The 16,545-nt window shown below is 40.4% G+C and overlaps 1 protein-coding gene across 2 annotated transcripts in view; it reads left to right on the top strand.

The window, feature by feature from the left end:
- LOC124605762 overlaps positions 1-16,545 on the top strand; it is a 267,727-nt gene that overhangs the window by 94,280 nt on the left and 156,902 nt on the right. The gene's annotated exons all lie outside the window — the stretch shown is intronic.

Genomic DNA, 16,545 nt, shown 5'->3' with positions numbered 1-16,545 from the left:
AAGACTAGATGCCATAGGAGGGGGAGTATTTATTGCAGTTAATAAAAATATTGCCTTTATTGAGGTCGAAACTGGGTGTGATAGTGAAGTTATCTGGTCACATATAATATGTCTGGCTGAAACCAAGTTAATTATCGAATGTTTCAGTAGCCACCCAATTCAGTTGAGACAGTTCTAGAGTCATTCAAAGTACGTCTGTGATCAATGGTAGTAAATACCCCAGATCATGCAGCACTGGTTGGATGTGACTTTAAACTACCAAGTATAGACTAGGATGTCACTGGATTCATTGCAGGGGTACAGTCAGTCAGCCAGTCAGTCTTGTGAAGTGTGTAATAACTTTGACCTTGTATCTACAAAGAGGCCAGACCTTATTTATTGATGGTGTCAGTATAGAGATGGAGATTAGTGTGCATGATTTTGTCATTGTAACTATGGTTATGAAAGTTAATAAATGAGTCAAGAGGGCTAGGAGAGTGTTTCTGTTAGGAAGAGCAGATGAGCAGTTATTAACATCTCCATCAACTAACATCATTTAATTCATGTATGATGGAAATGGAGGAATTACGGGCAAACTTTAAACAGATTGTAAATTGTGCTCCGGATGAGTATGTGCCTATTAATTGGATTAATGATGGAAAAGACCCACTGTGCTGTAACAACAAAATTCTTTAAATGCGGAGGAAGCAAAGACTGTTACACTTTCGTTACGAAAGATAACACGCATATGATGACAGGCAAAGGTTAGTAGAGATTCATTCATCTGTGAAAAGACCTATGCATGAAGCATACAACAACTATCACCGTTGTACTGAGAAAATCTAGTCCTATGTAAAATCGTTAAGCGGGTCTAAGGGTTATAGTCAGTAACTCATTGACCAGTCTGGTGTGGCAGTAGAAGATAGCAAAATGAAAAATGAAATTTTAAATTTCATGTTTAAAACACTATTCACACAGGAGAATCATACTCTCATTTGACCATCACACACAACCCCGTACGTACAATGCAGTTAGAAGCATCCTTGGCATAGATCAACAACTGAAAGAGTTGAAAACAGATAAGTCAGCATGTCCAGATGGAATCCTAATTCAGTTTTAAAAAGAGTATTCTAGGGCATTGTCCTCTTATTTAGTTTGCGTGATTGTGAATATCTTGCCCAGTGCAAAGTCCTAAGCAACTGGAAAGAAGCGCAGGTGACTCCATTATCTAAGAAGGGTAAAAGAATGGACTGACAAAATTAGAGACCAATATCCATTACACTGGTTTGGCTCATGACTCCAGAACTTATTCAGAGTTCGAATATAATGAATTCCATAGAGACTGAAAAGCTTATGTCCATGCATCGACACGGTTTTAGAAAGCATCACTTGTGTGAAAGTCAGCTTCCCCTTTTCTCATATGATATACTCGTGGTTTGTGGTAGGGTTCTTGCTTCACACGCACGGGGTCCCGGGTTCGGTTCCTGGTGGGGTCAGAGATTTTTCCCTGCCTCGAGATGACTGGGTGTTGTTGTGTCATCTTCATCATCATCATCATCATTCATCCCTATTATGGTCAGAGGAAGGCAATGGCAAACCACCTCCACTAGGACCTTGCCTAGTCAACAGTGCGGGTCTCCTGCATTGTACCCTATGCTTCTAGGAGTATGGGACCTCATCATCATCATCATCATCATCATCATCATCATCATCATCATCCCTTAAGGGCAACAGACAAATTCCAGATTTCTGAAAAGCATTTGAAACGGTGCCCCACTGCAGATTGTTAACGAAGTTACAAGCATATGGAATAGGTTCCCAGATGTGAGAGTTGGCAAAGACTTCTAAAGTAATAGCAGCCAGTAAGTATGTTGTCCTGAACAGCGAGTGTTCATCAGAAACAAGAATATTGTCAGGAGAGGTTCAGGGAAGTGTGGTAGGACCACTACTATTTTCTGTATGCATGAATGATCTGGCAGACAAGGTCAGCAGCAATCTGCGGTTGTTTGCTGATGATGCTGTGGTGTATGGGAAGATATCCAAGTTGAGTGACTGTAGGAGGATACAAGATGATTTAGACAAAATTTCTAGTTGGTGCAATGAATGGCAGCTAGCTTCAAATGGAAAAAACATAAGTTACTGAGGATGAGTAGAAAAAAAAACCTGTGATTTTCAGTTACAGTATTAATATATTGTCATACTTGACACAGTCATGTCATTTAAATATCTGGACATAACATTGCAAAGTGATATGAAGTGGAACTAGCCTGAAAGGGTTGTGGTAGTGAAGGCGAATGATCGACTTCGGTTTACTGAGAGAATTTTGCGAAAGTGTGATTCATATTTAAATAAGACCGCATATGGGACTCTAGTATTGAATACTGCTTGAGTGTTTGGGATCTGCACTTGGTCAGATAATAGAAAGACATTGAATCTGTTCAAAGTTGGGCTGTTAGATTTGTTACTATAGTTCGAATGATGTGCAAACATTATAGAGATGCTTTGGGAACTCAGATGGGAATTTCTGGGTACTATGCAACATTCTTTTTGAGGAACACTATTGAGAGAATGTAGACAACCTTCATTTGGATCTGACTTCAGAATGATTCTACTGCTGCCAACATACATTTCGAGTAAGGACCACAAAAATAAGATATGAGAAATCAGGGCTTAAATAGAGGCATATAGATAGTTTTTGTTTTTTCCTTGCTCTATTTGTGAGTGGAACAGAAAAGGAAATGACTGGTAGTGCTACAGGGTACCTTCTGCAATGGTGGCTTGTAGAGTATGGATGTAGGTATAGATAAACCAGTAGCTTATGCAGCAGTAACCCTGTTGCCATTCATGTAAACTATTTGCAAATGGAGAAAAAGATGCACACTATTATTTATGATGAGTGGAAGTGACATTTTCTTATCATGCAAAACCTTACTTCATATCCCAACATAAACACTACTCATGGTTTTCAACACATGTACCCCCTTCCCTCTCTCCCACCTGCACAGTAATTCCAAAGCTGTCTCTCTATCTCAACAAATTTCCTCTCCCTATTTACTTTCAGCTGACCTCTCGGCACCCATCTTTGGATGGTCCTGATGCCAACTGTAATGTAGCAAACCGAAATTCTCATTTAGTAGTATATGTTACATCAGTGTACTGAAGATCTCAATACAACACAATATTTGCTATTTAATTACTTATTTATGATTTGTGTGTGTGTGTAAAAGGTAAGGTAATGTCCCCTTTGGTGAGCTGTCAGTGGCCAGAGTCTGTGATCACATAAGGTAGTGGGAAGTGGCATGACAAATGGCTGCACCGGTGAGCCAGCAAGTAAGGGTAAGTCTTGTGGTTTCTGAGAATGCAACAGGTGGAGAGATGGTGGTTGAATTAGGTGGCGAAGGGGTGCTTGTCAAAATTGGCTGTCTTCACAGTACGGTGAGACAGCTACTGCAGAATGCTATGGAATTACACCACAAATCACAGAAACATTGTATCACTAATCCAAGTACTTCATGGTGATCATACCACTGAGGGGCATGCACTGCCCTTTTAATAATAATTATATTGTAAAAATTATGAAAGTTACTTCAGCACAATTTGTGAAGAATAGTACATAAACCTATGAAACTTTAATATCTTGTGAACACTCACTTGGAATGATCTTTACAATCTTGGTGTCAGATGATAGCTGAGAATGCCATCTATCATCACAGAAGGTCACACATCTCTGACTGTTGCACAGCCTAAATTATACCTTGTTTTAAATATTGTAAATAATGCAAATGTGTTAGAACAAGATTCTTCCGCACATACACTTATAATGAATGTAGTATGTTGTTCTGTGAACTGTTCACTATTTATCAGTATGTTATTTGTATAGTTTGTTGATAGATTTATTGGTTAATTAATGAAATAGCTATTTGACCATTGATAAAGGCACATGAACATATGTCATTTCTGACACCATCATCGAGTAGAGCTCAAAGAGACACTTCTGTTGAGCAGGCCATATTTATTGTAAATTGTATATTTTGCTGTTTTCTTTAGTGTAAAAGTTGAGCATGTGTGTACATAATTTGTATTTAAATTAATTGTGACTAAAGCATTAGGCTTAGAATAATGTGTGTTGTATGAGAGGAACTGGTAAAGAGAGATACTCTTTTCAACATGTTGTAGGCACCTGAGGGTGGGGCTGAGTGGTGACAGACTGTTATTTGGGAAAACACTTTATTGCCCTTAATTACAATATTTCTCCATCGACAATGTGAGGCAGGCATGCCGCACTCTGGCACAGCAGGTTGGTGAGGTAAGTGGGGAGCTGGCTGTCATCCTGGATGGACGTTACTTGCATTGGCACTCAACGATGCTGACATTGACATGGGAAGCAAACCGGTGGCCAGTCAGTAGGCCAAGGCTCTAATGTAAGTGGTGTGTCCCTTTTCCTTGCATTGTTGGCTGTCTGATGTTGAACACCCATGCCCAAGCTATCCTTCCATGGTCGCATCTTTCACAGTGGTGAAAATGACACTGCCATGCACTGGGTATGTCCCACCCCCTCCTGGCAGGATCTGGCAGTGGCTTGCATAGATGGCAGGTCCATTGCACTACAGCACCAAGTCTCCTAAGATAGACTTAATGCAAGGGGCGGCTGGCCTGTCCTGGTCTTGAACCCATGGCTGCAGCTGGCAGCACCCAGTCATCTTATCGCCTAACGTGGTGGTACTGATGGACTCCAAATTACTCTGTCTCAAAATTCACAGTTATTTATACTGCTCTGGGACACATTTGTTACACTACTGCCCGGCTCCCCACCACATAGCTCATAACATAGTTCTAGCCCTGGTGTGGTAACACCATCCTTCCTGCTCCAGCTATTACTACTGTGTGATGCAAGCTTCACAAAGTCCAACTAACCCATGTCTCAGACCCTTTGTGTATGTGTTGCTGTAACCTACATGTTGGCACACTAGGCTTACTGCCAGCAGTAGCTAATGCAATGTTCCAAGGCAGTTTCTTACCAATTTCATCCAAGACAAGTTAGTGGTGCTACATTGCCCCCCCCCCCTCCCTCCCCCCTCCATGGGAAATTCCCACCTCCTCAGTTCTTGTTCAGGACTAGTTCCCCACCATGGTCTACTTCTACCATCAAATTACAAAACAAGTGACACACTCACGAGATTATACTAGGCTAGCAATCTTAAATACTCTACATTTCTTATTCTTCATTATACTTTATGGCTGCTTCCTTGTAACTCCTTCAGCACATCCATTGCTTTCTGTACCTATCACACAGCTTTGCTCATTACACAGCTTTCTCCGCACTTCTAGTCTTTCTTAAGTTTAATGAATTCATCTTTCACAAAGTACTTTCCGTCTCACGCTCGGGGGATCCACTCCATTAGGACCTAGATTATCCATTGACTGAGTTGCTGAACAACTCCCCATCTCAAATAAATAAAAGCTATTCAAAACAAAATGAGAGTCACTATGGTTCTAGGAATTGTGGCACTCAAAGTCATTGTTACCTGTCATATACCATCCCAATACTATTCATCGGGCTGCATTAGTTGCTCTGCAGTGATCTGACCCTCTTGTGTGACTGTCATCTGATACAAAGGTGTCATTTAGGAAGAGAAGGTTTTGTTTAGGAAACATCTACAAGGATTCATCCAGCTAGTACAGCTGCAGTTGTGTTATTTTCAAGTGAATAGCTCAGTGTAGTTGGTAAATGAAGCATTGGTCGTATAATATTACACATGGTTCCATTAACTAACATCCAGCTGCCTTTTAGTTCCTTGCATATCACTCCCTTGAGCTTCCTTCATTCATAACAATTCACCACAACTATTCCATCATCGTACTTGCCTGCTGAAAGTATGGGGTTCAGTTCCATCACCTCTGCATGGCACGTGTTTCCTCCCATCTGGATTTTGCAAACAGGACATATGGTGACCACATCACTTTGACATAGCTGTAGTTCTTCTTCAGTCATTACTACATACTGATATGGATCTTCTGCATTAGTAACACACCACTCTGTTTTTTCTTGCCCACTGTTTCTAATGTTACTATATAGGTTTGTATGGTGTAACACTTAAACAATGCGTGCTTCTCTGTCACTATTACTTTCACTGACATGTAAAACCATGTACTATTCATCTTTACTTCCACAGTTGCTCCATGATGCAGAAAAGCAGATTTTTGAGCAGTAAGCTCTGCTACTAACTGTAGCTCTAGTGGTAATTTTTTCACACCTTTCTCAATCCCTTCAGGTATTGCTTAGGTGACAGTAGAATGGGATTAATTGCCCATGGAGTGCTTAATGAATATACTCACACAAGATTGTTGACTCCACTCTTGCATCCTAGGCAATATCCCCTAGTTATTATCCCACTCTACAACCACTCTTTTAGCTTCAGCCAGCTCTCTCACAGCTTCTGTTGTTTTATTTAGCTCACTCACATCATTTTCATCTGCTGTCCCAAATATTGTATGAGTATTCTTCCTCCAGAATATATCCGTTCCCTCTTTCTCTTCCACAATTCTTGTGGCACCACTCCTATTACTTCTTTAATTTGTTCCATCAGTCGCCCATATGCTACATCTAACTTATTGTGTTCCTCTGACACCTCCCTAAACACTGCATTCCTGCACACTAACTGCTGTAAACTGGAAAATAACTCTTCCAATCTCCTTATTTCATTTTGTTGTTCCAATACTTTAAATATCAAACTTAACATCCACTTGTAACTAGACGGTACCACTCCCTTCTACCTGGAAAACAAATATCCTCCTTGCAGGTGATGATCTTGTAGTGCCCCTACTCTACTGCAGGCAAAAAGATACAACATCGCCAAGACTAACATTCTCCCTTCCTCGCCCTCTCCAAACAGCAACCTGAGGACAGGACCCATCATCATCATCTCCTCTCCCACCAGAAGCTTGCTGCCTCCAGGCAGCATCTCTCACTCAATAACGAAAGATAATCCTTACCCTAATAAAAAAAATATGATCCACTACACTACCAACGTATACAAAATATCCCAAAGTATCCCTAAATAAATTGACTACATTCTTGGCGTTAAAAGAATATGATACACAAGGTACATGGTCCTTCCTATGTCGCACGCTCTTCTGCTGCATCTTGTTCGCTCTCTTCATTGGTTCTACTGACACACCCTTGAATGGTCATAAGCATCCAATATGTATAATCAATGACCTCGTTGGTAATTGTAGCCTCTCATTCACAGGTGATGTAGTTTCAATTACTTGGTATGGGCCCTGGTATTGTATCACAAACTTAATTGTTTTTGCTTTCAGAGTTTATGGGCTTGACAACATCATCCACTGGCCCACCTTGTATTGAGACAAGGTTCCCATGCATTTTTCTGCCTCCTCTTGCCTCTCCAACATCTTGGTGTTCACGTTCTGGATCCTCTTCCAAACATTTCTCAAAGTTCTCACAAACTCTTGGACTGAGTGTCCATTCCTGCTTGCTTTCTGATTGATCATATCAAATGGCAATGGCATCTTTATGCCCCCTTGAATGGTGACAGCCCGATGTGGCATGTGCTTTTGAATTATACACACACACTGCAAAAGATAAATGCATAACCCAGACCGTATAGTGGGAGTTGATGTAATAACTAAGCATCGTCTCAATCATTCAATGAACTCAGCCTGTCCTTCCGTTTGACTGAGGGTAAAGTGCACTAATTCTTAATTTCTTCACTCTCAACAATCGACAAAACTCCTTCATAAGTTCATCCCCTGATCCACTGCACCCAACTATTCACCAGTGCTTGTGTGACTGTGACTGCATGTGACTGCCTGCTGGTTTGGCATTGGTACCATCTCAATATAACTAGAGAAATGGTCTATTAGAGTCAGCACAGAATGATTCTATGCTGGAGTTTGGTTAAATGGTCCTTACACATCCACCCCAAACATCCGAAATGGTTCCATAGCTTCTGGCAATCTATTCAACAATACCTGTTTTTTACTCAAGTCCATATGCTATGCACACTGCACCCCCCCCCCCCCCCCCATCCCCCCATGAACCATGGACCTTGCTGTTGGTGGGGAGGCTTGCGTGCCTCAGCGATGCAGATAGCCGTGCCGTAGGTGCAACCACAATGGAGGGGTATCTGTTGAGAGGCCAGACAAACGTGTGGTTCCTGAAGAGGGGCAGCAGCCTTTTCAGTAGTTGCAAGGGCAACAGTCTGGATGATTGACTGATCTGGCCTTGTAACAATAAACAAAACGGCCTTGCTGTGCTGGTACTGCGAACGGCTGAAAGCAAGGGGAAACTACAGCCGTAATTTTTCCCGAGGGCATGCAGCTTTACTGTATGATTAAATGATGATGGCGTCCTCGTGGGTAAAATATTCCGGAGGTAAAATAGTCCCCCATTCGGATCTCCGGGCGGGGACTACTCAAGAGGATGTCATTATCAGAAGAAAGAAAACTGGCGTTCTACGGATCGGAGCGTGGAATGTCAGATCCCTTAATCGGGCAGGTAGGTTAGAAAATTTAAAAAGGGAAATGGATAGGTTGAAGTTAGATATAGTGGGAATTAGTGAATTTTGGTGGTAGGAGGAACAAGACTTCTGGTCAGGTGACTACAGGGTTATAAACACAAAATCAAATAGGGGTAATGCAGGAGTAGGTTTAATAATGAATAGGAAAATAGGAATGCGGGTAAGCTACTACAAACAGCATAGTGAACACATTATTGTGGCCAAGATAGATACGAAGCCCACACCTACTACAGTAGTACAAGTTTATATGCCAACTGGCTCTGCAGATGACGAAGAAATTGAAGAAATGTATGATGAAATAAAAGAAATTATTCAGATTGTGGAGGGAGACGAAAATTTAATAGTCATGGGTGACTGGAATTCGAGTGTAGGAAAACGGAGAGAAGGAAACACAGTAGGTGAATATGGATTGGGGCTAAGAAATGAAAGAGGAAGCCGCCTGGTAGAATTTTGCACAGAGCACAACATAATCATAACTAACACTTGGTTTAAGAATCATGAAAGAAGGTTGTATACATGGAAGAACCCTGGAGATACTAAAAGGTATCAGATAGATTATATAATGGTAAGACAGAGATTTAGGAACCAGGTTTTAAATTGTAAGACATTTCCAGGGGTAGATGTGGACTCTGACCACAATCTATTGGTTATGACCTGTAGATTAAAACTGAAGAAACTGCAAAAAGGTGGGAATTTAAGGAGATGGGACCTGGATAAACTGAAAGAACCTTAGGTTGTACAGAGTTTCAGGGAGAGCATAAGGGAACAATTGACAGGAATGGGGGAAAGAAATACAGTAGAAGAAGAATGGGTAGCTTTGAGGGATGAAGTAGCGAAGGCAGCAGAGGATCAAGTAGGTAAAAAGATGAGGGCTAGTAGAAATCCTTGGGTAACAGAAGAAATATTGAATTTAATTGACGAAAGGAGAAAATATAAAAATGCAGTAAATGAAGCAGGCAAAAAGGAATACAAACGTTTAAAAAATGAGATCGACAGGAAGTGCAAAATGGCTAAGCAGGGATGGCTAGAGGACAAATGTAAGGATGTAGAGGCCTATCTCACTAGGGGTAAGATAGATACTGCCTACAGGAAAATTAAAGAGACCTTTGGAGATAAGAGAACGACTTGTATGAATATCAGGAGCTCAGATGGAAACCCAGTTCTAAGCAAAGAAGGGAAAGCAGAAAGGTGGAAGGAGTATATAGAGGGTCTATACAAGGGCGATGTACTTGAGGACAATATTATGGAAATGGAAGAGGATGCAGATGAAGATGAAATGGGAGATATGATACTGTGTGAAGAGTTTGACAGAGCTCTGAAAGACCTGAGTCGAAACAAGGCCCCGGGAGTAGACAACATTCCATTGGAACTACTGACGGCCTTGGGAGAGCCAGTCCTGACAAAACTCTACCATCTGGTGAGCAAGATGTATGAAACAGGCGAAATACCCTCAGACTTCAAGAAGAATATAATAATTCCAATCCCAAAGAAAGCAGGTGTTGACAGATGTGAAAATTACCGAACTATCAGTTTAATAAGTCACAGCTGCAAAATACTGACACGAATTCTTTACAGACGAATGGAAAAACTAGTAGAAGCCGACCTCGGGGAAGATCAGTTTGGATTCCGTAGAAACACTGGAACATGTGAGGCAATACTGACCTTACGACTTATCTTAGAAGAAAGATTAAGGAAAGGCAAACCTACGTTTCTAGCATTTGTAGACTTAGAGAAAGCTTTTGACAATGTTGACTGGAATACTCTCTTTCAAATTCTAAAGGTGGCAGGGGTAAAATACAGGGAGCGAAAGGCTATTTACAATTTGTACAGAAACCAGATGGCAGTTATAAGAGTCGAGGGACATGAAAGGGAAGCAGTGGTTGGGAAGGGAGTGAGACAGGGTTGTAGCCTCTCCCCGATGTTGTTCAATCTGTATATTGAGCAAGCAGTAAAGGAAACAAAAGAAAAATTCGGAGTAGGTATTAAAATTCATGGAGAAGAAATAAAAACTTTGAAGTTCGCCGATGACATTGTAATTATGTCAGAGACAGCAAAGGACTTGGAAGGGCAGTTGAATGGAATGGACAGTGTCTTGAAAGGAGGATATAAGATGAACATCAACAAAAGCAAAACAAGGATAATGGAATGTAGTCTAATGAAGTCGGGTGATACTGAGGGTATTAGATTAGGAAATGAGGCACTTAAAGTAGTAAAGGAGTTTTGCTATTTGGGGAGCAAAATAACTGATGATGGTCAAAGTAGAGAGGATATAAAATGTAGGCTGGCAAAGGCAAGGAAAGCATTTCTGAAGAAGAGAAATTTGTTAACATCCAGTATTGATTTAAGTGTCAGGAAGTCATTTCTGAAAGTATTCGTATGGAGTGTAGCCATGTATGGAAGTGAAACATGGACGATAAATAGTTTGGACAAGAAGAGAATAGAAGCTTTTGAAATGTGGTGCTACAGAAGAATGCTGAAGATTAGATGGGTAGATCACATAACTAATGAGGAAGTACTGAATAGGATTGGGGAGAAGAGAAGTTTGTGGCACAGCTTGACCAGAAGAAGGGATTGGTTGGTAGGACATGCTCTGAGGCATCAAGGGATCACCAATTTAGTATTGGAGGGCAGTGTGGAGGTTAAAAATCGTAGAGGGAGACCAAGAGATGAATACACTAAGCAGATTCAGAAGGATGTAGGTTGCAGTAGGTACTGGGAGATAAAAAAGCTTGCACAGGATAGAGTAGCATGGAGAGCTGCATCAAACCAGTCTCAGGACTGAAGACCACAACAACAACAACATGCACACTGCACACAATTCTTGACCTACTGAGAGACATCACTTTTTCATCCATACCACAAGTACTTCTCCGCCACTCTCAGATTTTGGTTTTTTGCTCTGCACCCACTGTGGCCAGACGAAATGAGATCATGCATCTCTTGAAGCCCCTCTTTCTTTAGCGTCACTGGTACTACCACTCATGGCCCCAGTTTTGTCTTCTTACATAACAACCCATCATATAACTGAACTGCTGCTGCATACTGCATTTATTACATTCTCCTTCATCACTCTGTGCTGCTTACCACCTAGCAATACCATGACATAATACTTTCTGTTTAATGCTTCCACATTTCTATGTTTCTTCTCCACTCTGTGGTTTACTTTGTACTCAAATTCACTGAGTTTTAATGCTCATCTCTGGACGATCTTTCAAACCTAGTAACTGCTTCAAAGCAGCATGATCAGTCACTACTTTAAACTTTCTCCTGCAGAGGTAACACCCAAAGTATGTTACTCTTTATGTCAGGCTAAGCTTCTTGCTCTCTGTATTAGAATAATTTCTCTTGGCTCTATTCAGTTGTCTTGAAGCAAAAGCAATAGGGGGTTCATCTACATTGACCTCCTAGCTGAAGACACACCCAAGAGAATGGATCGATGCATCATATGATGATATTAATTCCTTCTGAAAATCCAGGAACAATGACACTGGACACAACATCAACACTTTCTTCAGCTCATCAAATGCTTTCTGACACACCACAAAGCACACAAATTTGATACCCTTTCTAAGGAATGTGTAAGCAGTTGCATTATAATGACAAACCCTCTCACAAATTTCCTGTAATAATTTGTGAGGTCCAGGAAAAACTGTAATTCTTTGCTCATCTCTGGTGCTGGAAAATACCAGGAAAAACTGTGTTTCTTTGCTTATCCCTGGTGCTTGAAAATCTAGCACAACCTGTATCAATCTCATATTGGTCCCCATACCATCCTTACTATGTACAGGTCCTAAGTAATTCACTTCTTCCAATGCAAAATGACACTTCCAGGTACTCAATGTGAAATGTGCAGCCTGTACTCTCCTGAATACTTCTCCCAGTCGTTGCTTATGATCTTGCACTTCTCCCAAAAAAACAATTACATCATATAAGTACGCTAAATGTTGATGAGACTTTAAACCCGTCAACACTTCTTCTAACAAATTCTGAAACTTGCTGATGCGTTCTTCAATCCAAATGATGTTCTTCTTTACTGGTAATGTCCTCATGATAACAAAAACAGTATTCAGTATTTCATCTGGAGTCACCTCCAACTGATGATACTCACTTCTCAACTCCATCGTTGAGAAATACTGGCACTGCCCAGGATTATCAATTGTTTCCATGGTATTTGGAATGGGTTAACCGTCTGTAATCATCTTATTGTCCGAAAGATGATACTTATAGCAAAATCAATACTTTCGTGAGCTGTTTGCAGATTTTTTGGGTATGATTGCAATTCTGACCCCCAGGGGCTAACACTTTCTTCAAATTCCGTGCCAGCCTCACTCTTGCATGGAGATCCTTGGGTGCCCAAGTGTGCACCCTCTTAGACATTTCCAGTGCCAAACACCGCAGGAATGCCCTTTGCTCAGTTTCCTGTAACAACAACTTGTTTTCCCCATCACTCTGCGTTGATTGGTATGTACACACCTTGATTTTCCTAATTCTGTCTGAAACATCCTCTGTGGCTTCATTAGACCTCTTTGCAATAACACTTAGCTGCTCACAAAAACTGTGCAATATTTTGTTTCTAATACCTTTTCAGTAATCCCTGTTTTAGTTACTCAAAAGTTTTTGCCTTCTTTTAGCTTTTCTGTGCATCATACAAAGGTCTTTGCTTTTCCTGAAAGGTGTTATCTCACTACTTAACAATAATTTCTTGTCTGATACCCCCTCTATATCAACAAATGACAAGAGATCCTCCACAAACAATGACACATCCTCAAATGCCCTACCAGAAAAAGGAGTAACAAGGTTCACAACAGATAGATCTAATCCTAGATTATGTGTTCTTAATAATCCCAACTCCTCAATCCTGTCAGCTCATTATTTGCAAGCATATTTGCTGCTCATAATCACACTACTTCAAAAACCTAATGATTGCACAGCTTCCGGATCAATGACACCTTCTGTATACTATTACACTGCCCTTACTCATATTTTATAAACTCAATAATAACAACAGAAGAACAGTCCTTAATTAGCAACAAATAATACTTACATCACACATGTAATCATGAGCCACCTGGACTTCCTACTTTGCCTCATGATATGTGAAACAGACGACTGCCACAGACTTGGCACAAGGCGTAGAAAGCTTAAACAAATTGCATTGTGTATGTCTCATGGGTTCTAATAACTGATTCTTACAATTACCCCAGAATTGAGAAATAACTTTGAAATCATGATGGTCATGTGGTACTTTAACAGTTGCAGCAACTTAGAAGAATTTGCTGCTAAGCCAAACTTGGAATCAGGCAGCCATTCAGGACCCTCACTTTTCGCAAGTTTCTGTGGTTGTGAGGAACAGGGCTTAGAATTATTTCACCTGTTTTCAAGATTTGTGATGGGTTAGCCATATAGATGGTACGAATCATTGTGAAAATTTAGATTTTTATTGTGTTATTGAATGCTAACTATATGTGAGTTAGCCAATGATCCGTAAACAGTGTAAGTGGTGTGGGACTTCGTAATATGTGCACTGAGATGATCAGTTGACTTGTGGGATTCTGCTAGCTCTTGTATCACATTTACAGTCTTAACTGCACTTGTTCTGGTGTTGTTAATTATTTTATCCTTTATGTAAATATTTCTTGTAAAGCAACCATTTCAATTTATTGTGTGTTATTACTAACTAACTAACTCCATCCGAACAGGACTCAGAAGGTCCAGTGGTACCGACCGGCCACCATGTCATCCTCAGCCCACAGGTGTCACTGGATGCAGATACAGAGGGGCATGTGGTCAGCACACCGCTCTCCTGGCCATATGTCAGGTCACGAGACTGGAGCCACTACTTCTCAATCAAGTAGCTCCTCAGTTTGGCTCACAAGGGCTGAGTGCTTCCTGCTTGCCAACATTACTCGGCAGACTGGGTGGTCACCCATCCTCAGTTTGCCTCACGAGGGCTGAGTGCAACCCGCTAGCCAACAGCACTCAGCAGACCGGATGGTCGCCCATCCAATTGCTAGGCCAGCCCGACAATGCATAACTTCGGTAATCTGACAGGAACCAGTGTTACCACTGCAGTGTTATTAGACGAATAAATAATCAGTTCATTAAAATTCAAACCAGTGGTATAGATACCATTATTTATCCAATAGGATTTAATCATTTGGCATGTTTATTTGTTAAATATCCATTTTGCTTCCTTTTTTTGCGCCCAGTCACAAAATTTGCCAGCTTTAGATAATCTTCGACTGCAGGATCACTTGTTAAACCAATGTTTTGCAGCCATTTCAGCTGCTGTGCATAAAGCTGAAATTGTGCTACGTGACCCTGTGACATTTAGCATGTTATTCTTTCAGTTGGGTCGTACATTTGACCACCCTCCTTAAACGTATTCAGCCCCTTCGTCATCAAATACACCATGTTAAAGTATTTGCCAAGCATGCTTGACCATTTTCGAAACAAGGGAAGTGAGCTTATGGTTGTGTGCCTCTTCTGGAATGCAGTGTGTGAAAAACCACTCGTTACATTTCAGGCACTCCTAGTGTAGCTATATGGTGCCAGCATGATGGTTGCTCTTTTAACTACCCACCTGTGGCTAGTAAAGTTCTTACTCAGTTATTTCCTGCTCACTGGATAGGACATGAAGGTATTATCATCTGACCTGCATGGACACCTCGTCTGATGCCACTGAACTTTTTTCTCTGGAGCAATCTCAAAATCTGTGCACAAGTTGCAAAAACCCAAGAGGATTTTAAATTTCGTATTACTGCAGTCTGATTAGAACATCTTGCACCAGCAACTGCAGATGTATACTTCAGTAGACAGTGGACAATCTGAAGACACAATGGCGTAAATGGAATTTTCTTTTGTGATTTCCTTTATGTTGCCTCGCTGATGTTCTAATTTTATGATTTAAACATATTTCTCAGAATTAAACCCATGTTAACTTCATCTATACTAAGCTATTTTCTTCATACTTGAGTTTTCTTTTTTAAAAATCTATTCAGTTTGTGGTACATTTCTTTCAAGGCTTGGCAGAAACAAAGGCAGAACTGTTGCCGTAGACAACTAATGAATCAAATTTAGATGCTACATCCTTAACCTTCCACTGGTGTGTGGACCAGTCAAATGTAGCCATGTGTTATTAGTATCCATTTTAAATTAAACTTTTCTCAGCTGTTCTGAATTTATAATTAGATTTTTTAATCAGTGTCAAGCAGGAGTGATCCATCGACTGGATATGACAGTTCTGTAAGACAGCATGAACTTCTACGTAAGACAAAAATTTCTTTGATGCTCAAAATGGATAAATCCTTACTCATAATGTTGTTGTTCCTGTGAAGCTACTTATTGAATTTCAAATAGTTAAATGCCGGTGAATTCATTTGATATCTATGACGATAGAAGCAGAAATTAGTATTATTCCATTTGAAAATATGAAGTTGATACTGATATACTTGTAGTTCATCTACATCTACATCTACATCCATACTCCGCAAGCCACCTGACGGTGTGTGGCAGAGGGTACCTTGAGTACCTCTATCGGTTCTCCCTTCTATTCCAGTCTCGTATTGTTCGTGGAAAGAAGGATTGTCGGTATGCCTCTTAGTGTAACTATGAGAGAACACAATTCATCATTTAGTGGCGACATTCTTATAAATCATCTGGTTGAAAACAGAATCACAATACCACAAACTGCTCCTGAAATATCTGATGTGAGATTCATCATACTTACATTTTGTTGCTAGTATTTAAGAAGTTCGTTTAGTAATTATGGATCTAAGTAAGTGTGGAAATTTTTCAGTTCTGTAGATGATGCATTTGATGTACTGTGGTTTACTTATGCTGTTTGTTGCTCTGAAAGTCTACCATAGAAAAACGCCAGTATTCAGTAAAATTTAATAGTGCTCTTTGATGGAAGTAACAGTCCTTCTATAAAAAGGTCTTTCAATTTAAAATTACTCTGAAATGTATCTTTACAGGTCTGTAAAAAGGTCTTTCAATTTAAAATTACTCTGAAATGTATATTTAC

This window comes from Schistocerca americana, chromosome 1 (genome assembly GCF_021461395.2).
Source record: "Schistocerca americana isolate TAMUIC-IGC-003095 chromosome 1, iqSchAmer2.1, whole genome shotgun sequence".
NCBI classification, from domain to species: domain Eukaryota; kingdom Metazoa; phylum Arthropoda; class Insecta; order Orthoptera; family Acrididae; genus Schistocerca; species Schistocerca americana.
This window is presented reverse-complemented; position numbering and strand designations above follow the sequence as displayed.